Source organism: Rhinolophus hipposideros, assembly GCF_964194185.1.
Source record: "Rhinolophus hipposideros genome assembly, chromosome: 10".
NCBI classification, from domain to species: domain Eukaryota; kingdom Metazoa; phylum Chordata; class Mammalia; order Chiroptera; family Rhinolophidae; genus Rhinolophus; species Rhinolophus hipposideros.
Window position 1 is genome coordinate 37,844,739 of NC_138056.1, and position 26,915 is coordinate 37,871,653.

Consider the following 26,915-nt stretch of genomic DNA (forward strand, 5'->3'; position numbering starts at 1 on the left):
GCTTCCTCCAAAAAGCTCCACCCACCGGGGTTCTGGCCTCCGCTGTGTGCCCTTAAGGATTCTATTCTGTCATTGGGCTCCATGAAAGCTCTTTCTCCTTGAGGAGGAAAGGTGTCAATCTAGGTGCCCAGGCACTCATTCAACAAACATCACTATGCCAGACAGTGTTCTAGGCACAGGCGATTCAGAGATAAACAAGAAAGATGTTCCCATCAAAATGAATCTTTCCGGAGCAAAGTCTTATGTAAAATCTTATGTAAAGGAATCCAGGAAGACTTATGTAAAGTCTTATGTCTTATGTAAAGTCTTATGTAAAGGAATCCAGGAAGACTTTCCAAAGAAGAGTCAGCCAGACACTCAACTACCATAAGGGCCTAAGTTTGAAACAGACTGATACATTTATTTAAACTCTAAATAAGCCTGGGAACTCAGATCCTCCAAGTGTACGCTTCTCTTGTAAGGAGACAGGTCATCATGCAAGAAAGACAAAGATTTCACCTTCGATGCCAGTTTAGACTGACTGGCTTGAGAAGGGCTGTGGAAGCCCATCTGAGCTCAAGCAGGAAAAGGGGCTGTGACAGATGAGCGAGGTCTGCGACATGTACTTAAGGGATGAGTGATGGCACATGTGCTATGCATTACGACGCCAGCCCTCACATAGATTATCTTACATCTTACACAGTTGTTCCACACCTGTTCATTTCCCAGCGAGGCAACAAGTTCCAGGGAAGGCAGCATTATGCAGTAGAAGGAACACTGGAAGCTGAACAGAGGAGCTTTTCTTTCCCTTTTGGAGCATGGCACGGTGGGATGGAATGAGCGAAGATGTCCAGAATCAGAGAGGCAGGGCTCTGGAGCTCTGGAACTCCCCTCTTCCACACATTGATCCTGCATGTGTTATAGTTGACTCTTATGTTTCACGGTAGTTATTGTTTTATAAAGTCTCTGTGAAGACTGAATTAGCAAATACTGAAAACTCCTAGGAGAAATACAGGATTAGGTGCCTGCAAGCCTCTGGCCGAAACATTTTCAGTCCGCACATAACTTCGTTTCACGTGTGTTTCTGCTGACAGACACCTTATTTCCTACGTACAGGTGGCTCCCTGACACTGACTTCACAGCCAACAGCACTGTGACTCATGCCTGAAACATGCCTAACACACGTTTTCTCTGCAAGGTGCATCAGCCTTCTCGTGCTCAGGGACAGTAGACAGCACTTCAACATCGTCACTGGGCGCCTTAAACAGCAAAATCACCAACAAAATGTACAAAAGTGTTAAAAGTGTGCCACAAAGTTGCCTTCAAAAGGGAAACTTGTTGACAATATAAGAGCTGAACCTAGATGGCAGAGCGTTGCCTTGTTTACCTCAGCTGGATACGTCCAACGTGAACGTTGGACAACTCAATTTTTTCCAGGTGAATAACCAGGAAAGCGCCAGGAGTGAATTCGAGATAACAAACACATTTTAGTGAGTAGGCAAATTTGCAAATACGGAATCCATGAATAACAAGGATGGACTGTACTTACCTTCTATGAACCTCAGTAATGGTAACTCCCTAATAAGGTAAATAAGAGAAGGTATATAAAATACTTTACATGGTTCCAGTTAGTTCTCCTTGGTACCAAATGTCTGCATTGTCACCTTTTATACTTTACCTACCATGCTCAATCCTGAGAGATAAGTAGATACTAAGAAATTTCCAGGCAAATGTACCACCTTTATCCCTAGAGCATAAATCCGAAACTACTCCCACTATCTGCAGTAGAAAAGGAGGCATTTTGAACCAATACGAAAGGCAATCCTCTGGGCACTAAAGTGTGGGGATCGGCACAGTAAGGCTACCCTGGGAGGGGACTGAAACAGGAAGACGGGAAGTAGTCCCATCGCTCTCGTGTGGCTGCATCGTTTGCCAGCCCTGTTTCTCTCCGAGTATCTGCTACACTTTCCTGCTTCTCTCAGCAGACAGGTTTCCTCTGCCTTCTCTGGCCTCCTTGCACCCTCATAATTTGGGCTTACATAGGGTTCTGGCGTCCACGGCGCTGCCTGCAGCCTGACCGCCTGGCTGGTGCACACCTGGGGTCTGGGCCCGGGTAGCACCACTCTCCCACGTCTGGTGACAGAGGAGCGGACTGCCTGCCTGGCTCAAGGGTTGGCGGGTGACCCAGGCCTGGCCACTGAGTCTCTCTCCCGCGAATGTGATGCTTTCTTAGTCATTTTCTATCACTTCTGTCATTACTCTCTGTATCTTTTTGCTGTCTCGTGGTTTTTGTTTGCTCAGAGCTCTTGTTTATCCACCGTTTCCATTATTCATGAAGTCTGAATACTGCCTTCTCTCCGTGTCTTTCTGCTTCTGCTCTCACTGATTATTTTTTCTTTGTCTCTCCAGTTCTGATTCCTGAAAGAAAAAATCATTGACACAGTTAATTTCCATTTATTTGGGCAAAACTTTCATGCCAGGACACCCTGTAGGTTAATGTCCCACCTATTGGTTAGCTGCTCCTAGGTCAAGGTCAGTGCTTGCCATTGTCCCACAAGCTGTGTGCAGGGATGTAGGAAGGGTGCGTATGGTATTGAATGTGGTCACTTATGTTTAATGATTTATCCAGATGCCTATCTTTTTCTAATATGCCAAGTCCAAGCTACGAACAAGTCCTATTAGTTCTATTCTCAAAATATATCTAGAATGTAGTCACTTGTCACCATTCCCACTGCTCCCACTCTGCTCCAAGTCACACTTCCTCTGACTTGCAGTACCCCACATATCCATTCCCCCTTAGCCCGCTAAGAGGTCACTTGCTTCTAGGGATAGTCTATTCCCAACATTGCAGCAAGAGTGATTCTTTTAACACCTAAATCAGGTCATGTCATTCCTTTGCTTCACATAGCACAATGGCTTCTCATTTCACTCAAAGCAAGAGCCAAAGACATAGCCCCGATTATGCTCTGACCTCATATTTACCGTTTCCCGCCTTGTTCATTGCACTCCAGCCACACCAGCCTCCATGCTTTTCCTCAGATATCCCAGCATGCTCCACACAGGGCCTTTGCTCTAGCTGCCCTAGGTGTCTGAAGCACCTTTCTGAAAGATACCGGCTTGACTAACTCCTTTAGATCTTTACTCAGATCTCAACTTCTCCACAAGGCCTGCCCGACCAACCCATTCATTACTATAATTGTAGTAGTATAGCAAATTTGTAGCAAATACTGTATTTTTAAATACTATAGCTCCCCATATATCCATTCCCTCATACCCTGTACTACTTTTTGTTCCTGCACTTATCACTTTCTAACATTCTATATAAATTACACTTGGTGTTTATTGCCTGTCTCACCCTGGTAAACTGTAAGTTCCACAAATACAGAGATCTTTGTCTATTTTTTCCTTGAAGTATACTGAGGGTTTAGAACAGTGCCTGACCCAAACACTCCATAAATATTTGCTGAATTGAATTGAATTCCTCGGTAGGGAGCTATAAACATGTCAGGTACACTAAGGCTTTCCTAAGCAATATAAAAATATCTTTTCCAAGGAAATTTACAACACTAAGTGCACATATTAGACAAGAGGAAAAGTCTCAAATCAATAGTCTAAGCTCCCATTCAAGACACTAGGGGAATGGCTCCACCATTTTAGGAGAAGAATAAAATAAATCCAAAGCAAAAGGAAGGAAATAACAAAGACAGGGACAAAAATCAATGAATTTGATAGGAATACCATGAAAAATTCTACACAGATAAATTTGACAACTTAGATAAAATGGACCAATTCCTTGAAAAAAACAAACTAACACAACTCACCCAATATGAAATAGGTCATTTTAATGCACTATAACTATTAAGGAAATTCATTACATACCTATCAGAATGGTTAAAATTTAAAAGTAACACCAAATGGTGGTGAGGATGCAGAGAAACCAGATCACTCATACATTGTGGGTGGGGCTGTAAAATGGTAGAGCCATTGTGGAAAACAGTTTGGTAGTTTCTTAAAGAACTAATCATGTAACCACCATACAACCCAGCCACTGCATTCCTGGGCATTTATCCCAAAGAAATGAAGACTTATGCTCACACAAAAATCTGTACATGAATATAGCAGCTTTATTCGTAACAGCCAAAAGCTGGAGACAACCCAGATGGACTTCAATGGACGAATGGTTAAACACATTGGGTATGTCCATTCCATGGGATACTCAACAATTTAAAACACAAAAGGAAGAACATTGACACATGCAAAATCTGGATCAGTCTCCAGAGAAACATGCTAAGTGGAAAATGCCGAAAGAAAATACATGTTGTATGATTCCATTTATACAATTCTTGAAATGACAATTCTTGAAATGACAAAATTATAGAAATGGAGACCAGATTGATGGCTGCCAGGGATAAGAGACTGGGTAGGGGTGAGGAGAATGGGAGGGAGGTGGGGATGATCCTAAAAGGGCAACAGGGGGGATCCTTGTGGTGACAGAACTGTTCTGTAACAATATCAATATCCTGGTTGTGATAGTCTTGTAGTTTGCAAGATGCTACCAGTGGAGGAAACTGGGTATTATTATTCAGGGTTATCCAGAGAAATAGAAGCAAGAGAATAGACAGATAGATATAACTATAGATACAGACCCTGATATCCAGGTATTTATATAGATCTATAAGAAGCAATTTATTATAGGAATACACTCACACAATTATAGGGATTCAAAGTCCCATGACCTGCCATCTGCAAGCTAGAGAACCAGGAACCCCAGAGGTGTAATTCAGTCCAAGTCCAAGGGACTGTGGACCAGGGAGGTCAATAGCATTCAGGCCAGCTCCAGAGGCCTGGGAAGCAGGGGCCAGTGGTATAAGTCTCAGTCTGAGACCAAAAGACCGAGAACGACAAGCACCGGTGTCCAAGGGCAGAAGATGGATATCACCTCTCCAGCAAAGAAAGCAAATTCACCCTTTCTCCAACATTTTGTTCTATTCAGGCCCTCAAAGGGTTGGATGATGCTCACTGGTGAGGATCATCTTCATTACCAGTTTACTGATTCAAATGCCAGTCTCTTCCAGAAACACCCTCACAGATCCCCCCCCCAAATAATGTTTTACCAGCTCTCTGGGCATCCCTTAACCCAGTAAAACTGACACATGAAATGAACCATCAACACTGGGTAAGGGGAACAAGGGATATTTCTGTATTATTTTTCACAACTACATACAAATTTATAATTATCTGAAAACAAAAAGTTTAAAAACTCTCTCAATTTTAAGAAACCATGGAATACATGAGTTATAGCTATTTTGGGGGAAGAAGAGAAATACTTTAATTATTGATTGTAAAACCACATCTCAGTTTCAGAAATGTTAAAATGTGGAAAAACACATCTTAGAAATTAGCGAATATATTAGTATGCGTGTTTATTTTTATTATACACATCAGACACAGGAAACATGTGGAAGACACCAAAATAACAACAGTCATGTCATCTCTAAGTGGTAGGATTATGAGCGTTCTTTTTTTTTTTTAGCTTATCTGCATTTTCTCATATTTTCATAGTGAACACATATTACTTGTATAATTTTCAAAGCACACCATATTGTTAAGACATTATCTATTGCTTGGAAACCTCCAACCTATCTCCAAATTATTAGTCATTTCAGTCTTTCATATTGTAAAAATCAGTATCTCGCAAAGCAGTACAGACAGCTCTAATTATTAGAAATGAGAGCTGTTGAAAGCAAAGGTCTGTACTGCCTGTGCCTTCAGAGGGTTTAAGGACATGGATTTGGTCCCAGCACAGGTCAATTAACTTAGCTTATTCATAGAGGAAAATGGTACACCGGCCGCATGGCTCACAGGGGCCAGGCACTACTCAAACACTGTCCACAAGAGACACAAATATGTGAAAGCAAACAGGCAACACAAATCCATCTCTGCTTAGCACACTTTCTCACCCTGAACAATTCCTCATTTCCTCAAGAGGTCAGCAGGAAATATCAACCAATTGTAAAAGTCGTTCCAATTAATAACCAGAAATAAAAGTGTAAAAAGCAATTCTTTCACAACCAAGATGCCAAATCCGCACTAAATATTTTAATCTCAACCTAACAAAAACTATTAAAATAAAAAATCCAGGGGCGGCTGGTTGGCTCAGTGGTAGAGAGCAGTGCTCATAACACCAGGTCACCGGTTCGATTTTCCCACATGGGCCATTGAGCTGCGCCCCCCCCCCCCACACACACACACAACTAGATTGAAAACAGTGAGTTGACATGGAGCTAATGGGTCCTGGTAAAACACACTGTTCCCCAATATAAATTTTTTAAAAATTCCAAAACTTCATGATACAGTAAAAGGAAATCAGACTACGAGGAGAGTTATTCTTGCTCATACCTAGAAAGACTAAACAAATTATACTGTAACACTTCCCATTCACAGATTTAATGCAATGCTAATTAACAGGACAGTAAGAGTTATTTTATAAATACAAAATGCAAAATAACTGTAAAATGCACTTGAAAAAAAAGCATACAAAAATGTTAGTGTTCTGGGAGGGAAAAGATAATGTTGCAGAACTTCCATTTCCTGGATTTAAAAACATTGCAATGTCACATATAGCAGCAATTATCAAAACTCTTGGGCAGTTCAACTCTCAATTCAAGGGGCTGTTCTGAGTCAGCATGGTGAAGGAAAATGGGGGTAACAGGCCTGGCCTAAGACCACTCAGAGGCAGTAAGTGTCTTAGGAGGGCTTTTTTGTCTGCAAGATGGAGAGACCTCCTTCAAGGTAGCTCAAGTAAAAGAGGGTGTATTTTAAAGCAATTTCACCTCATGTAAGAATGGAAACAAAGAACAGTCAAACCTCACTGCACTAAAACTATGAACTAACGCAACTCTCTCCTTATGTAAAGAACCGTTCCTAGTGCTCCCCTCCACCAATCAACCCCCACTCCCAAGGTCTGAGCACTGGTTGGGTGACACCTCACCTCAGCTCCCATCCAGCCCCAGGAGCAGCAACTCTGGAGAATATTAGCCTCCAGACCTTTTTTATATGTCTGTATTCACACGGGTCTTTAATGTAATGTAATATATAAATTTCAGAAATAAATTCAAATCTATACAGTAAGTTAATGAATAAAAAATTTGGTGAAATAAGCACCAAACAAACAAATCCCTATTAAACAATAGGAGAAACTAGATATCATTTAAAAGAATATAAATATATGACCACGTTTTATACCATATGCCCCCATAGATTCAGAGGAGTTCAATAATTAAACCAAAATCTATTTTCATTGGAAGATAAAAATTTCAAAAAATCATCATAAAATATAGACAACAATACAATAACATGCCTTTCCTAACATAAAACAATGTATCAATTTTAGAATATTGAAACATTTAAAGAAATCATTAATTGCAAGGTCAATGGGTTTTACGCTACAAAACACAAAGTCAACAATTTGATTAAAAAGTGAATTCAAGATAAAGAGCAATGGAATGAGAAACCACTAAAAACACATGTCAAAGAAAGTTTATTATCTATAATATTAAGGGACTGATAAAGATATAAAATATCAGTACTCTTTTATGGAGAGATAAATAACCAAAAGATATAAATAACAAAAAATACAAAGAGTAAAGAAACACTTGGGAAAATTCCCTGTCTCACTAACAATTAAGGGAACTGAATCTAAAACAATAATGAGGTAACAATTTATTATCAAGAGTTAAAGTGAGAGAAATCCAACGTAAGCATGATATTGGGTAAACAGGTACTTAACATTGGTTATAGTACCGAAAATTAGGAAAACCTTTCTAAAAAGCAACATGGGAATATACCTGTTAATCCCACTTTGGGAAAGAAAAAAAGATTTTTAAAACTATTTTTTATGAATACGGCATCTTGAGCTGAGCTGCCTCCCGGATGTCTTGGTAGGTTGGAGTGTGTCCTCTCAACCACAAGGTTGCCAGTTCGACTCCCGCAAGGGATGGTGGGCTGCGCCCCCTGCAACTAGCAACGGCGACTGGACCTGGAGCTGAGCTGCGCCCTCCACAGCTAAGACTGAAAGGATAACAACTTGACTTGGAAAAGTCCTGGAAGTACACACTGTTCCCCAATGAAGTTCTGTTCCCCTAAAAAAACAAAACAAAACTTTTTTATAGCTGAACTACTCATTACTGTGAAAAACTGGATATAAGTCAAATGCCCCAAATAGAGGGAATAAGTCATGAAAACACTGATATAGTAATATGGTAGAATATTGAATTGCTATTTAAAAATAATGAATCTATGAACAATGTGTATTAACAGAAAAGAAAACAGAGAAATTAAAATATTATGAAAACAATTTGATCTGACTATGTAAACATTATGTTTATACAACAATAGAGATTTTAAAAGAAAGAAAGCAGAATCTTGTACTTTTTGTCGATCTCTAAAATTTTTTTGATTTGGATCAACTCTAGGTTTGGTTAAATACATATAAAATCATAATATATGCAGTTTTCAATGAAATTTCCCAGATAATCGACTATGAAATTTGGCAGGTGACATATGTCAAAATTCTCTCTCCTCCTCCAACCCATCCCCATTCCAGAACTGCTAGGACTAGCTGAAATTTGAAACAGAAATTCCTGCTGTTTAGTTTCTCATGGCTTCTGTGGTATGCTGCCTACCTAGAGCTCCCCTTCAGGACTGAGGCATTCCCCCACCTGTGGGGGAGCTGACTGACAACTCACATGAGTGTCTCTCCAAGAACGTGCCTTGCCCAAAGTCATGCCCCTCTCTTTGGGGGCAGCCACTTCTAATACCTGGCCAATCATGGGGGAAGAAGGAGGATAATAAAGGCCAGACTCCCTTGCTTCCAGGAGACCCCTGTGAAGGGTCAGCTCAGCTCAGAGCTCCCTATGGAGTCCTTTGTTGTAACCGCATCACATGTACTTCTCCCTCTGTCCAACCTGCCACCACGAGAGACCAACACTGAGCCCCCAACACAGCACCATTCGTCCAGAAAACCAACCAGCCACTTGATGGCAAGCTGATTACACCAGAAGGAGCAGTGATTAAATCTGACTAGAACACTGATTCGAGGTATGGGGTTTGCCTTTCCTGCCCTCAGGGCCTCAACCAGCACCACTACCTGAGCACGTACAGTATGTGATTCACCAACACGGAATCCTGTGTACTATTTTTATGGGCCGAGGAACCCATTTCACAATAGAGTAGGTGCAACAGTGGCTCATGACCATGGGATGCTATTTCATACCACACTACACAGAACATATTACCTGTTTCCCTGAAAATAAGACCTAACTGGAAAATAAGCCCTAGCATGATTTTTCAGGATGACATCCCCGAAAATAAGCCCTAATGGGTCTTTTGGAGCAAAAATTAATATAAGACCAGGTCTTATTTTCAGGGAAACATGGTACCAGCTTGACAGAGTGATGCAATAGCCTTGTGAAGGTAGAATTGAGCAACCACTTTGGAGGTGATACCCTACAGTAATGGAGTAACATCTTCCAAGATGCAGCATACACCATAAATCAACAATTATTGTATGCACTTGTGTTCTCAATAAATACATGGTTCTGGAATCCAAGGGAAGGAAGGAAGTAGGAGTGGTCCTGTGCCCTGCTTACCACCACTCACAGCAACCTACTTGTGGTAGTTATGCTTTTTGTCCTAGCAACTCTGGACTCTTTGGGTTTGAGAAGCTGGTGATTGACTAGGTTGTTCTTTGTCTAATTTTGACAGTAAATGGAGTCGCTATAGCCTGAGAAGGACATGGTAACTAGAGGCCACCGGGTAAGCTGCCTAGACAACAGAGCTGAGGGTGAAGGAAACAAAACCAGGCTGTAACAGGTCAGGGAGACAATGAGAATCAGTTGCAACCTTCAGACCAGGAGCAGTACCAGGAGTATCTTTTGTCCCACTAATCTTTCTCTTGTAAGATTCCCCAGGAAAAGAGACCAACCAGGATCCAAGAGGAGTTGTTCCCAGCCTTATTATATAAAGTGACTGGATCCAGTGCAAAGAGTAGCTCTAATGGATACACTGGTGTGCCACTCTGACCCTCCTTTCTGGAATGAGATAATCATTCCCTTGGCTGCTAGGAATACTGGCAGCTGATGGCTCTCAGACAAGTTTCTCTTCTGATATTGTCCTCAGTTGCCCAAGCTCATAGGCAGCCTACATCTAATGACCAGTCCATGCCCAGGTACAAAGGCCCAGACCTGTTTGCTCCCTCTTTCCCCACACGATTGGCTGAGAGACGTTTCTTGTGACCACACTGCAGTTCAACGCCTCCCTCTACCCAATCCTACTTCGTTCACAACTCTTCTGGTATTAAATCCCTGGGCATTCCCCAGTAAACTTCCCGCATGCAAACATTCATCTCAGTCTGTTTCTGGGGGACTCAATACACAGCAGTTACATCAGTTTTAAAAAAACAAAACAAAACAGAAAATACTATGTAGCACACTAGGCTTTGTGTGACTTACGTGGATACTAAGAATCCCTGCGTCATCTATGTCCAGAAAGCTCACTTATCTCAACCGCAACACTGATACTATTTCTTCTCCTTTTGAAGACTTTGGTTTTCTGGGACCCCCATTGCATGTGCTAAATACCAGAACAGCCAGGAAGCCTTTCAGTTCTGCTTTTAATGGTCATTTCCTTTCTTCTTTAGCTTTGGTGTCGTCAGGCCCTGAGCTTTCCAGAAAGCCATCGGTCCCACTAGTTGTCACTTGACTTCCTCCACCCATAGTCGAGTAAGTTTCAGATGCTGAGAGAGTTGTAGGAATCTCTCTAGTGTCACCAGGAGCAGGGGAACTTAAATTCCTCTGGCTAGCAGTAACCATCTTGTTCCTGTTTCTTTCCTTTGCCCCCATTGCTTTTCTTTCATCATAAGAAAGCTAAGTCACTTCCTTACTTCACGTCCCTCTGCCCACTAGGATTTCAATACCTTTTTATAGTAAGTCTCTATATTACACTTTCAAATTTTATTATTATATAATTATTCTTTAAATTTTCTGGATAACAAGCTATAAATGGGAACTAAGCTTCCACCGTCCTTCTTTCTTCCCTCTCTCCCTCCCTCCCTCCTTCCTTTCTTCAGTGAATTTCTTGTGTACCAACTCTGAGTCATCTCTTAAGTGAAGCTAGGCTATACCTACCTTTATTTCATGTTATTAAATGTGATATTAGGGACACAACCATTCCTTTTTGAAACCTCTCTGGGGGCCAAAATTGGCAGCAGATTGCTGGTCTGGCTGAGTCTTGCAGCACATCCCATTGGAACAACCCAGAGCTCTTACCCTTGGATGGAGAGTGTATTAACAGCATTCTCTTTGTGTAGGGAGGCCTCCAAGTTTTGTAAAGGCCCACTATACTTCAGGTAGTAAAGTGAAATGTCCCTAACCCGTAGATTTCTATTGACCAGCCAGTCTTCAAAGGCCAACGGGACAGGGTGGCTGGAAACCACAACCCAGCCCCCTGCCCAGTGGCTCCTTTACACCACCAGGCCCTGTTGTGTGCTTCTAAGTCAAGACCCACATCAGACTGGAACTTCTCCATCCTCACATTGTTGCCGACCTGAGGCCTGAAGCCTTTCTACGCCCTCCAGGTTTTTGACCTTGCAATTCATTCTCCCTCCATGCCTCTCCCTCGGGGCATAGCTTGGGGTCGGCAGAGGGAACTACTGTTCCTTGTCTGCACATTTACTCAAAACACAGCCATTTCAGATGGAGAAATACCTACAGAAGGTGGACAAAGACTGAGCCTGTAATATGATTACTGCTCCAGTTGCAGAACTTTTCTTGTTTTGTGTCATCTTTTGTACCCAACCGTAGGTGCCATGTTTCTGACTTGGACTTCAAACTCGTTCTGTTCCTGAATCAGGATCCAAGCCTGCTCATACTGGTACAAATCAATGAAAGCTGAAAGAGGTAAACTGCACCCCGGAACCGAGGACCTCTGAAATTGGAGGTACCAGGTGCCTCTGAAGATGGAATTGTGGGTGGAAATAAAAAATTGCTTGACAGTCTTTTTAATGATAAGGTAGACCCCCAGATCTTCTTGCCAACGTAGCACAGCCAAGTGACTACCTTTCTACCACCCTAGAAGAAGCCAGAAAGTTTACTTGATGAAAGGCTGAGTAAAATGATCTGGGGTGGGTGCATCAGGTACAGCTTTAGGCGGGAGATTATATGGCAGTCTCTAGAGGGAATGATGAGCTCCCTTCACCTGGACCCTTTAGCCCCTTTCCCCTAATAAGCTCCTAGAATGCTAGAAACCAAGTTTTAAAACTCCCATGTAGAGAAAGTGAGGGGGTTAAAAAGCACAGTCGGTAACCACAAGATTGCCATGGGGATACGAAAGTCAATTTGGGGAATGTAATCAATAATGTTCTAAAGATTTTGTAGGGTATCTGAGGGACACTTGTCTCATTAGGAAGACCATCTCAGGGATGATGTAGATGCCTGATCACTGCACTGTACACCTGAAGCTGAACAATAATGAATGTCAACTACAATTTTATATACATATATAGTTACAGGAAGTGGAGTACAGCATAAGGAATAGAGACAGTGGAAATGTAACGGCTGTATGAGATGTCAGAGGGGTAGTAGATTGAGGGAGAGGGGTTATCACTTTGTGAGAGGTATAAATGATAAATGTCTAACTATTACAGTGTTTTGTACACATGAAACAAAAAAATTAAATTAAATTAAATTTAAAAATAAATAAAAACTCCCATGGATTTCTGACTCATTGACTGACCAGCCTAAAAGAAAATAACTTCAAATAACGACATTTGGAGGTACGCACCCCAAAAAAACAAAATATGACACTACTGTGTAGCCCAACAGTCAATGAACTCTGCCCAGGGAGCATTTAAGTGCCTCACTCTTAAATATGAATAGACAGCTATTTATGAAAAGTCACTAATGTGAAACACAAACAAAAAGAGTTCAGAGGGAGATGACAATGTAGGAAATAAAAGAAAATTTCAAACACTAATATTTACAGCTTTAGATAGCAGAAGATATTGCATCCATGAAACAACAACAGGATGCCATTTAAAAACAAAGCAAAATAAAAATGAGGACAGGAGGAAGGGGACAATCTGCGAACCACAAAGAGCTTTAGAAAATAAAAATAAGCTAGCAGAAATTTAAAAATGTAATAGAAGAGTTAAAGACCAACTTAAGATAATCTTTCAGGAAAAAAAAAAAGAAAAGAAGACAATTAGATCAGTTCAAGTGATCCAACAAGTGTTGTAGAATTCTAGAAAGAGTGAGCAGAGAAAATGGAGGGAAGGGAAATACTGAAATACAAATATACATGACAACTTCTCAAAACTGAAGGGGATGTGTTTCAGATTGAAAGGGCCATTGTTTTTTTCATGCCCACACTGGATGAAAAAAGACCCTATTCTGAGGTGTCTCATCATGAAACTTCAGAACATTAGGAAGAAAAAGAGGATCTCAAAACCTTCCAGAGAGGAAAAAACATCAACAAACAACCCTGGAGTCCCATAGGAGGTATTAGTGTCAAACTTCTCAGTAGCAACATGGAAAACTACAAGACAAAGAAGCAATACCATTACAATTCTAAGGGAAAACTATTTCTAACCTAGAATTCTACACCCAGCATATCATCCAAGTGTGCTGCTAAAATGAAGGCATTTTCAGACATGCTAGGTCTCAAAAAAATTTTACCATTCATGAACTGTTTCTCAGGAAACTATTGCAGGATGACCTCCATAAAACCAAGTGAGTAAACCAAGAGGAAAAAAATGAAATTTAGGAAACAGAAGATCCAATAAAAGAGAGATGCAGAAGGAATTCTCAAAATAATGAAAAAGGGATGTCTCAGGATGACAGCTGGACCTCTAGCCTAGAAAGCAACCAGCAGCTGGACAATGAAAGGCTCCAGGATGATATTCAGAAGAGATGTCTGTGACAATACAAACAAAACTGACAGAGGGAGAGAGTTATAATTCTGTCAGAGGACTTGGCAGAAATTACTAATTGCTCTATAGAAACTAAAGTTTAAAAAAGACAATTATTAACCTAAGGGAAAACAAAACGATTATACAAGATACAACGTGAACAGCAAGCAGTTCAGTTCACCTATGAACAGTATTTCCATAGGCACAATAATGTAAACACTGAAAACAGGTTTAACAAAAATTGTGATATAATTATAATGGGAGGATGGTTATAGGTGAAAGGTGTGTGTTGTAGGGTGGTGTGGAAAAATGAAATCCTACTCCGTAATAGGAAATCAAGAGGTAATACCTAAACTGAAAAGTCAAGGGGGAAAAAGTATAAGCACCAGATGTGAACACAGTTGGTTCTACAGAACAGAAATCACAGGTGGGAGGAGTGAGCAAACGCACTGCCATTTTGTTTTGTTGTTGATGTTAAAAGCCTTGCATTTGAATTTCTATATAGTACGTGCTTGTATATTTTTCATTTTTATAAAGACTAAAGTAAAAAAAATGCATTAGGGAGAAAATCAGGGACAAAAGAAAATTAGGGTAGAAAACATACGTTGAAGTCAGAAGTCATATTAGATGACATGCACATCATTGCTAAAGATAGGCTGGAAATTTGGTTCTGAGCTTTTCAGCAGCCAGCACAAAGTGGGAAATATAATCACTTATACAGTTTCACAATGTCCAAGAGATAAAAAACAAACCACTTATTCAGGAGAAATATATCTATTCCTGGTCCTTAGATCTAAGAGACATTTTTTCCCATCTGTCCTCCTAAAGAGAACACCATGTGATGTAATCAACCACATCCGCATCTACTTGCCTACAGTAATGCAATAACTCTCATAGAGCTATTTCTTATCACGTCTCTCAACATCCACTGATGGCAAAATGCCAATACAGAGTCCAGTAAAGGCAATTCTGTGAGGAGATAAAAAGGGGTTCACTTCAGAGAGGCAATAAAGCACAGTGGCTAGGGCATGGACCTGAGTTCCAAACCTGTCTCTTAAGAATGTCCCTTAATTACTCTGCACTAGTTTTCTCATCCATAAAATGGGCCTAAATATTATCATCTCCTGGGATTTTATGAGGATTAAATGAGTTTATGTACATGAAACACTTAAAACAAAGCCTGGTACATGTAAGCACACACACACTCACAAAGATAGCTATTATTCAGAAAAAATGTTTTTTCAAAATGGGTCATAGATTAAAGGCAAAATGTCAAACTATAGAACTTTTAGGTGAAAAGAAAGGAGAAAACCTTGGAACCTAGGGCTAGATAAAGAGTTCTTAGATGTCACACTCAAGGCATAATCCATAAGAGAAAGACTTGTAAGTTGAATTTCATTAAACTTACAAACTTTTGCCCTGCGAAAGATCCTTAAAGGATGAAAAGACAACACACAGACTGGGAGAAAGTGTTTACAAACCAAAATGTACTTCGGAAAGTATTGCAAACCACACATCTGTGAAGGATCAGGAAAAAAAAAAAAAGGCTCAAAAATCAACGGTAAGGAAACAAACAATCCAATTAGAAAATGGGCAAAAGACATAAAAAGACATTTCTATGGCAAATTAAATATGTTTAACATCATTAGTTATTAGGGAAATGCAAATTAAAACCATGAGATATCACTAGACACCTATGAGAAACGCTCAAATACAAAACAGTGACAAACCCAAATGCTGACAGAGAAATTGGTTCTATCATGTATTGCCGGTGATAACGTAAAATGGCGTAACTACTCTGAAAAATAGTTTGGCAAATTTTAAAAACTAAACATACACTAACCACATGACCCATCAATCGCACTCCTGGCCATTTATCCAGAGAAATGGAAATTTAAGTCCACATAAAAACATGTACAAGATTGTTTATTATAGCTTTATTTGTAATTGCCTAAAATTGGAAACAACCCAAATATCCTTCAATGGATGAATAGTTAAGCTATGGTATGTCATCTCATGAAATACTACTCAGCAATAAAAAGAAACAAACTACTGATACCTGCAATAACTTGGATGGATCTCAAAAGAATTACAGTATACTAATGAAAAAAGCCAATCTCTGAAGGTTGAATATTGTATGATTCCATTTATGTAACATTCTCAAAATGATAAAATTATAGAGATGGAGGACAGATTAGTGATACTAGGAATTTGGGTTGGGGGAGAAAAGGAACATAGGTGCGACTATAAAGGGGTAGCACAGGAGACCTCTGTAGAACTTTTAGGTGAAAAGTTATAGTAATAAAACAGTTTGAAATCTCTATTGTGATTACGGTTATATGAATCTACACAGGTGATAAAGTTGTTTAGAACTACATATACATACACATGCATGCGTATCACACACACACACACACACACACTAAGTACACTTACAACTGGTGAAATCTATCGGAATCTGAATAAAATCTGTTGACTGCACCAAGGTCAATTTCCTGTATTTAATGTTGTACTATAGTTGTGTAAGATATTACCACTGGGGGAAACTAGATGAAGGGTACATGAGACCTCCCCGTACTATTTGCAATTTCCTGTGAATCCATAATTATATCAAAATAAAGTTTAAAGAAATAGATGCTATAAAAAATGTTAGGTAAATCCTATAATGAAATTTTATTAATTTGGGGATTAAAGTTACCTCTATTTAGCAAACTCAACTCTTTCTTTATAGATAGTAATAAAACGATAATTTAAACATTTGAAGGGATGGTACAAATTGTAAAAATTCATCTTTCAAAATATGGTGAAGGCAAAGAGGGGTGTGTGTGTGTGTGCGTGTGTGCGTGTGTGTGCGTGTGTGCGTGTGTGTGTAGGGGGATGCTTATGCAGGCACTCACTGTTTCAAGAAGGAAGAAGCATATTTCCAAGCGTCCTTGCAGAATGGCACTTATTACCGTAGACCAGTGTCTGGCCCTCAGCTTCTCATGTTCAAAAGCCTGATTTTATTACAGACTGAGCATGGATTCCCATTCTAGCTCACAAGACTGCTGTTATGCACAAGAAACTCAGCCACACAGATGTGCAGGAAAAGCCAAATTTCTTTCTGGTCTTTAAATTAACTTACTTTGAACTCCAAACCCCATCCTATAAGCTGGAGGGAATTCAACCTAAGTAATTCTTTGCCAAGGCACTGTTGTCCAGTTACTGCCCAGATACCCACTGGATACGATCACTCAGAATGGTGACTGTGGCTTTTGTGATGGGACTCAGTGCTGGAATCCGGCTTTCCAAGCACTCCAAACAGCTATTTCCCTCTGAAGTCTCGCACCTTCTCAGGTTCTAACATCTCCCTGATCCCTGTTTCAGAGCAACTCCTAGAGAAGACTCTTCCTTCTCTAAGATCCTTTCTCTTCCAGCTTTCTAGGATACCCAGCATCAGCTTAGCTTTTCCAGAAGGTAAGAAAAATCACTCGCTTGAAGCCACCTCTCCTTTTTATCCTGCCAAGCCAAAATCCCGATGGTAGGGAATTATAAGGCCTCACTCCCTTCTAAAATGTGGGGAAGAGAAAAAATATAGGGAGAACAAGATAAAACTAATATTTTAACAAGTCATTCTGCCAAAACTACATAAAGCCAGAAAAGCCACTTTATTAATTTGCAACGAGCAATGAATGTCACAACAACAGGTCACATCCATGAGCCCATTCTCCCCTCTGTAAAGTAGACATTCAAGATCCTAATTAGACCATTACTTGGTGAGCCTGGAATCAGAACCGGGGTATTAGAATAATTGAGCATTTAAAGGTGTCAGGCTGCCATGGCCTGATATAGGAATCCCACAACAGGGACAGTTATGTCATGCTATGGGAGCTGGACACACAGGAAGTTCATTGGCTACAATCCCGAATCCATGTTTGCTTTGCGAATGTCCTTGCCAGTGGAGTTACAATACTCACAGGCATCTCACTGGGATTCTCTTTCTCAGGAGAGCACTTGGATGAACACTACCAGCATTTGTCCTAGAGACTGTCGTTTTCCATGTTTCACGACTGACCACCGCTTCTATCAAAGAACGGGCCAGCACTGCCAGTCGAGGGTTCATGGCCCTTCTGGACGATTTCGCATACATCTGTTCCAATCAATTATACAAGGACTTTGTATACGAATTCTCAAAGAGCCATATAACTTCTTTGTTCTTGGGTGAGCCTTCCTGTACCCACCCCCTCCTGACAATGGTGCGGATACACCATTCAGTGTGGGATTCCAAATACCAGGAGCGTCCGAACAAAGGAATTATCCTAAACAGTTTAAAAATAATTATACATTTTAAAAAAATGACACCATTATAACAATTGAAGAATTGTACATAGCTTTTGTTTGTTTTTGTGTTTTAAAAGAGGGAGCAGCTCACAGTGGCCCATGTGGGGAATCGAACCAGCAACCTTGGTGCTACCAGCACTGTGCTCTAACAAACTGAGCTAGCTGGCCACCCCAAGAATAGTACATTGTTAAATGTAGTATGCATGATAATGGGTGAAATCTGCTGGATGCAAATGATAATAATGTCACTGAAGTCAGATTTTAAAGTGTTGAGTGCACATTGTCATGTGTTGAGTGGTCTTGCTGTAAAAGTTCTTGGGTATTTATGTTTTGGTGGGTAACAATATCTTTTTTTTTGGATTATTGTATGTGTACTGTGTTGAGATGTCTAAACTTCAGACATATCAATAATCTAGTATAGGACAGGTAAGTCCATTTCCCCCCACTCTTTGCAGAGAAATACTGAACATTCCAATGAAAGCATTGTACTTGAATTTGCAAAGTGCTTAAAAACAATCTTTATGGTAATTCCTCATCTATATATCTATGTGTATATCAAAAATTATTATCCCACTTTCTATTTTATAGAATAATAAGAAAATATAATAACAGTAATAATAACAATAGATTTCAAGGTTCCTTTTTCCCCATAAAAAGTTTAACAAGTTACATCACCCATGGCAGTAAGAATAAAACTCAGACTGAGCTTGCTCTCAAACTCTTTTTGCTAACCTTGTATTCTCTAGTATCCTCTGCTTGCCTTTTTCTCTTTTCAATCTTTTTTTTCCCTCCAGTTTTCTTAAAATGGCACATGCAGGGTACTCATCATTACTAATGAGATCTTCCCAATCTTCATCGATTCATTATGTCCAGTAAAGCAGAAAAAACATCAGCCAACTGGCCTTGTGAATAATTTCATAGTAGCTTTATCTATCAAGATAAATGAACATTCTGTAGGATGTTAGGGTTTCTGAAATAATTCCAGTATAATTTTGGGTTTCCAAAGGCAGTATATGAAGTTTTTTAAGTTCACTTCAACTGGTTTATGGGTTAAACTTAGCATAATGTTTTTATCAAGTTATGCTGTTTTATTTTTATTTAATTCCTTGACTATTTATGAAACACATGAATGTTTATGAAATACATGAATATATTTACTTCGAGCTTTGCTTTCCTCCAACTCATGCATAATGACCCTTTTTTATTTATGTAAACTTGAAATAATAATAATAAGCTAGTTGTGTTCAGCCCTGTCCTTTGAGATGAAGAGAAGCGGTCATAAGGCCAGAGGTCAGTCAGATGGTCTCTACTGCCTCTCAGCATGGTTACAAGTAATGACTGCTCACAATCTGTTCAGGTGACCGATTCACCCAAGATATATTTTTGCTAAATACAGAACACCAGGCACTAGGAGATGAGGCTGAGAAAACATGTTTTGTTTTGCTAAAACAAAAAAAGATCCAGTCCCGTGTATTATTATTACCTACTGACTCCATCCTAGTGCAACTGGTGCATCAGGACATAACCTGTTCACGTCCTGCTGCTCTGACCAGAACTCTGGTCTCGTACACACTCTGGGACACTCATTTGGCCAGGAAGATCCAAGGGCATGGGGAGAGAGCCTACTGTTGCTACATGCTATGAGGTGGCAAGAATGTCTCATTAGGTTTGGTTTCCATTGCAGGAAATTATCAAATCAGATCACTTCACATAATGGGGCTCAATCTCAGAGGCTAGAGTGAGATTTAGAAGGCTTTCAGCCCACTTATCAAAATGCTTACAGTTCCCATTTCACTGCAGATGAAACAATAATAAATATTGAGCAAAGGAAGTTAATCCACATCCGGAGGATTTTATTAAGTTAAACAACATAAACTGTGCAGATCCCAGGCAATGAGTTTCATATTAAAATTCACAGCAACCTATAGGCACATTTCATCAAAAGCCATAAATAGACATTGTATCTTTTTCATTGCTATCATGAGTCTAATTGTAAAACAAACAGCAACTGTGTAATTGCAAACATCAGGGTTTTTTTTTTAATTGGTATTTTTCTTTTAGCAACATAGCAAATCTAAGACTGACAGGGACCTATCATATAGTGTTGCTCACAGAGCAATATCAAGGCTTTTTTTTTTCTATATTGAAATTTAACATTTTATAGCAAGTATTTTCTAAAGAAATCTTTTTATTTGATCTTTAATCAGTATAGGCTGGGTGTGAGGGAAAGTAGGTAAAAATAAATTTATTACACAGTCAAGAAAAAACATATTTCTTGTACTTAGTATTTTTAAACTTTGTTTTACAGTTGGAGATTTTCTATTTATCTGTACCTTATAAAGTGAATTTATTTATGTTTTTGGTTACATTATTCTATATGCCAAGGCATATGATATGTGTCTCTATGTGATATGCATATTCAGTGGTATGTTGGTAAACCAACAACAGGACTTCAAAAAATAAAGTCCTGATTTGCCAATTTCTATGTTAGATATTCCCACTGTGGCCAATTTCAAGCTACCAATATTTTGTCACAGAATGTGGAGTTGGGAAGAAATGTGCACATTTGGCTCTTGTGAGCCAGTACAAACTCCAACACCATTGTATCTATGTGCTCGCACGTGTGCATGTGCGTGTGTGTCTGAGGACATATGTACACACACACACACACACACACACACACACACGAGGGCTGTGGAGTAGTGAGGAAAATGAAGCCAGTGCCTACCTTGAAATTCCACCTTTAGTACTCAGTAGTTATTTGACCTTGGGCAAATCACTTAACTTTTCTGTGCCTCACTTTCCTCTTTTACCGAATAAACATAATAATAGTACCACTTACTAGGTGTGTTGTCAGCTTAAGTACATTAACATATGTAAAGGGTATCAATAACACGTAAACATCAGCTATTACTGTCATTGCTAATAACAATATTATGTATAAGTAACTGCGTATGTGTAGCGTAGTAGTCTGTCAGGAGCCTGCCCACCAGAAGCAGCTGATGCTCCATCTCCATCTCCTCCTCCACTCCCCAGCCTCTGCCCCATCGCTTCCCTCCCCGTTTGCAGGTTCAGGTAAGCCTTGCAGGGATTCAATTCTGTCCCAATCAGAATCAGCAAATCTGTAGATGTGAGTCTAGAGTGGTTCTGTTATCAAGACTCAAGTCAGCTGTCTTACCGGCTTGTCCCTCTCCATCGGTGCCTAGAGAGCTCCCATTACTGGAGCACTGCCCTGGGTGTTTGGCTACCTACCCTCATCCCCCAGTCATTCAGCTCATCTGGTTGTCTGTCTTCTATTGGTGGTTTCTGACCGGTGGCTTGCCCTGATCCTTGCTCTGTGTGTTTCACCTGATCTCTGGACCTTGACCACTGGGTTCTGACTCATGACCTTGGCTTTGGTTTGGAATCCTGACTGATGATCTTGTTCTGGACCTTCCCCAGTTTCTGTCTATTTTTACTGCACTCCCAGCTCTCTTGATCTGGGATATCTTTAACTAGGATGGCCATTCCACCTGGGCTTTCCAGATAGTGTCAATTTTAAATATTTTGTCCTTTTGACTCTAGTGTTTTGGTATACAAAGTATATTGCCCAGAGAATTTTTGATGACAGAAATAGTCAAAACATATCTTTTTTTATTAATTCATAAAATATGATCATGGTTTGTCTAACCTTTTAATTTCCAGTAGAAAAATGACCACCAGCCTTAATGCCCAATCCCAAACCATGCCTACTCTATCACGCAGTACCATATTACATGGTGGAGATGATTTGGAAAGAAGACACAGTTCAGAGAAGGCCCCAAAAACCTCCTTGCCCCAGATTTCAAATAATGGCAGGAATGTCATATATTCTATTCACATTTTTTAAAACTATTACTCTATTTGTGTGTACATATTGTAATCATCCTGTATGTATTGTCACTTGAATACAATGAAGGCAAACAACTTCATTGTCTCTGTTTTCCTCTGGTCTGTCTCTTAGTGACCAAGTGTATCAGCAGCTATCTCTAAAAACTACCTGGAAAGCCCAGGTGGAATGGCCATCCTAGTTAAAGATAGCCCAGATCAAGAGAGCTGGGAGTGCAGTAAAAATAGACAGAAACTGGGGAAGGTCCAGAACAAGATCATCAGTCAGGATTCCAAACCAAAGCCAAGGTCATGAGTCAGAACCCAGTGGTCAAGGGCCAGAGATCAGGTGAAACACACAGAGCAAGGATCAGGGCAAGCCATCGGTCAGAAACCACCAATAGAAGACAGACAACCAGATGAGGCCAAAGATCCTGGGGGATGAGGGGTAGGTAGTGAACTTTAGTTAACTGTGATAGATTACAATATTATTAGCAGTATAGGCAGGGACAATCTCTACCCCCTGTACCACCATGACAGTTCTGACTACAGCCAAATAAGGACAAGAGAATCCCACCTCCCACCGGAAGGAGTGAGCAGTGAGGACCCGCTTGGGAATGCCTATAATGCCATTCCCAAATTTCAAGTATTTCATACCCTCATTTTGAAGGTAATAAATTCCTAAGTCCCTTTGTTCTTCGGAGCAGTTACTCTTCTCTGAGCCTGCCCGCTCCCACCACCTTGGGAGTGTACCATCCCCCTCCTTTTAATAAATTCACCGCTTACTTGGCTCATTCAGTGAGTCCTTGAATTCTTTCCTGTGGCATACACCAAGAACCCGTTTTCCGGCAACAACCTCACCTTCTTTCCAACTGATTCAAGCTCCTGGCAGCTTTTTCATCTTGCCAGGCATTCAAAAGCAAACTCTTGAAAATAATCCCTCTAAGAAAACTTCAACATCCACATTTCCACTAGAGCTCTAAACAATAATTATTTCTCTAAATCAATGTCTTCTACTGAAAGGGAGAAGCATTATAACATTATTTGGTGGTGGAGGTCTACATGGGTTGTATGGCTGGGTGGTGGGGGATGAAGTAGGAAGGTGGGTCATAGTCAAAATTCTTTTTTCTTTAGAACCTCCCAGACAAGCAACTCTCGGGTCCCTCTCTTTTTAGAACTGACTAAATCTAGCAATTTAAATAAAACTCATTCTTTTCTATCTACACCCCTTTATGAAGAGAGAAAAAAAGAATAGAATTAGAGAACTGGACTGAGTCCAATTCTCACTAACTCTCTTAATGCACCCCCAGGGGGACTATAGACAGAATGCCATGAATTTGGAAGGGAAAAAAATTGTATCATTATCACTGACCTCTAACTGAAATTTAGCATGTCCTTCAGGATCGCAACAACCTCTGCCCTGTCTGTCACCTCCTCCCTTTTGTGGGCTTAAACTGGCCATATAGTCCTTTGATTATTAATGGAGACAAGAAACCAGTGTATTAGCAGTACTTATGACTTTTCACCAATAAAAATCAGACATTTTTTATTGCTTTTACATTTGTTGCTGATATCTCAAAATATCGTATTTGTTCATCACTACTTCAAAATTATGGTAGTTAATAGACTTGCTGCTACATCCTTTAATTTAATGTGTTAAGAAAGAAGCATATGTATTACTATATCACATACTTGTTTTTTAATGTTCTGAAAACTGTATTTCAATAGAATTTGTTTCCTTTGGATTCTTATGTATTTTATTTTTTAAAACATCTTCATTGAGATATAATTCATACAAACATAAAACTCACCCATTTAAAGGATACAATTCAATGGCTTTAATCTACCCACAGAATTATGCAACCATCACTATAATCTAAGTCTAGAACATTTTCATCACCATAAAAAGAAAACGATGCTCATTAGCAGTCACTTCCCACTCTCCTCTACTCCACCCCAGCCCTAGACAACCACTAATCTATTTTCCGTCTTCATAGATTTGCCTATTCTGGACCTTTCATATAATTGGAATCATATAACATGTGGTCTTTTGTAACTGGCTTCTTTCACTTGGCATAAAGTTTTTGAGGTTCATCCAAGTTGTACCACATATCAGCACTCTATTTCTTTTTATTGCCATATAATATTCCATTGTATGAATATGCCATATTTTGTTTATTCATGTTGATGGATATTAGTTTCCATTTTTCAGCTATTGTGAATAATGCTGCTATGAACATTCATGTATATGTATGTATATGGGTGTATGTTTTTCATTTCTAATGGGTTTACACCTAGGAGTGGAATTACTAGTTCATATGGAACTTCATTTTTAACCTCTTGAAGAATTGCCAGACTATTTTCCAAAGTTGTTGCATCATTTTATATTACCACCAGCAGTGTTCAAGGATTCCAATTTCTCAATATCCTCTCCAATTCTTATTATTGTGTCTTTATTGTAGCCATCTTAGTAGGTATGAAGTGGTATCTCACTGTGGTTCTGATTTGCATTTCTCTAATGTCTAATGATGCACATTTTTTTCATGTGGTTATGGGCCATTTATATACCTTCTTCGGAGAAATGTCTATTCAAATCCTTTGCCCATTTTTAATGGGTCATTTTGTCTTTTTAATTATTAACATGTAAGAGTTCTTTATCTGTTCGGGATACAAGTCCTTTATCAGATGTATGATTCCAAATATTTTCTCCCATTCTGGAGGTTACCTTTTCACTGACTCGATGGTATTATTTGCAGCACAGAAGATTTAAATTTTGATGTAGTACAATTTTTTTCTTTGTTGTTTGTGTTTTTGATGGCATAACCAAAAAATTTTTGCCTAGGTGATGGTTATACAACTCTGTGACTACACCAAAAACTACTGAATTGTACACTTTAAATGAGTGGATTATACGTGAATAAATCTCAATAAAGCTGCTTAAAAAAAAGCCAAAATGGAAGAAGAAAAGGACAGAGAAAAATCCAGACCTTGGCGTCACCGTTTGATCGTCTCTCTAGATGACCAATAAATCTCCCTTATTTTTAAAAAATACAAAAAGAAAATCAGTTTCTAAAATTAGATCATGGTGTTGGTTGTACAATTCTGTAAATAGACTAAAGACCATTGAATTGTATATATTTTAAAAGAATGAATTTTATGGTATGTGAATTATATTGTGTTAAACCTATTTTTAAAAAGACAAAAGAAACCACTGCCTAATCTAGTCATAAAGATTACTCTTACATTTTCTTCTAAGAATTGTTTTCAAATATAGGGTGATGGAAGGAGCACTGACTCTGGGTGGTGAACACACAATGGGATTTATAGATGATGTGATACAGAATTGTATACCCGAAAGCTATGTAACTTTACTAACATTTGTCACCTCAATAAACTTTAATTGAAAAGAAAAAGGGAAATAGAAAAAAAAGAATTGTATAGTTTTAACTTTTACGTTTAGGTTTTTGATCCATTTTGAAATAACTTTTGTATAAGGAAGGAGATCCAACTTCATGTATTTATTTTATGGTCTCAAAACCATTATTTAGAGAGGACTTACCAAATGGCCAAGGTGGCCCACATTACAGACAAAGTGAGAAATCTTTGCTGTAGAAATTGGACTATATACCCTGCCTCCTCTGGGCCTCAGTTTCATTCCCTTTAACATTCATGGGTAGGATTGAATTAGGAAGTCCCCTCTAGTTCTGTGGCGCCCTTTTCTGTGTAGACACTATGGGTGGAGAGCAATGATTCTTTTCTTTAGAAAAATACCTCATGTCTGTGACACAAGCTGCTTCTAAGTTTGTTTTTTGTTGTTGCTGCTGTTTTTAAGGAAGCCATTGTCTGGCAATCATGGGAGGGCTCAGCCAGAGCTCTGCAACGTGTTTAGGGGGTAGAGGTGACACAATAGGGGAAGGAAACGTTTTCTATTGAAAAGCAGTCAATTGCCTTCAACAAGTTGCCAACAAACTAAAAAAGACTTTTTTTTTTTTATTTTCAGGTTTCAGCTGAATGCTAGCTTTTGGAAGGTAAATAGAGTGGGCCAGGTGAAAAGGTGACATTCACCCCCAAATGAGAGGGGGGATTATTTGTACAAAGCTAGGAGGATGTGAGATGCCAACCATGCAAATGAGCCACCATCACTAACGTCATCAAAGTGGAACAAAAATCTGGAAAGTACAATCAAATCTTTACTTCTATAATTGCAAAGGTACTTTTACAATTTTACAGTTGTTATTTCATATTACTTACCTTTTTAAATACGGTATGAAAGGTTTTAAAGATATATTGGTTGGTTCCTTTCAAAATTAATTAAACGATTCTGAGATAAATCGTTTGCATTTTTAAAGGCTTTAGCATCAAATTCTATAAGCCATTTGATCATTGTTTGTATGCATTGTAATTTTTCCTGGCATCTATTTCTACATAGTGGAACTATTGACACTAATAATTATTAAAAAAAAAGCAAAATGTTTGCAAAATTTGCATTAAATATGGAGTTTGAAAAAGACTGTTCCCAGAAGAGCTAGCATAGATTGATAGTTGTAGCATAGTTGATACATAGATTGTGCTAAATTCTTCATGTTTTGCAAATTTTGTATGTCATGTGTTGACATCCTTTTAAATTAACAGTACCACTCCCTTATCAATTCAAGAAGAATCCTTTTGGGCTCAAAAGTCAGGACTTTCATTTCTTCTCCCCAGCACCTTTTCCTCAGGCTTCTCCCCTTGCAAATAGTACCAACGATGTGGGGAAGAAGAGTATGGACAGAGAGGAAACAGGGTCAGAGCTTGAGAGCCCTGA

At 39.3% G+C, this 26,915-nt stretch overlaps 1 long non-coding RNA gene across 1 annotated transcript in view; it reads right to left on the reverse strand.

The window, feature by feature from the left end:
- Positions 1 to 364: 364 nt before the first annotated feature.
- LOC308503029 overlaps positions 365 to 26,915 on the reverse strand; it is a 36,766-nt gene continuing 10,215 nt past the window's right edge. The window contains exon 3 of the long non-coding RNA XR_013994123.1: positions 365 to 2,397. This is a non-coding gene — a long non-coding RNA (uncharacterized lncRNA). The remainder of the gene's footprint in view (positions 2,398 to 26,915) is intronic.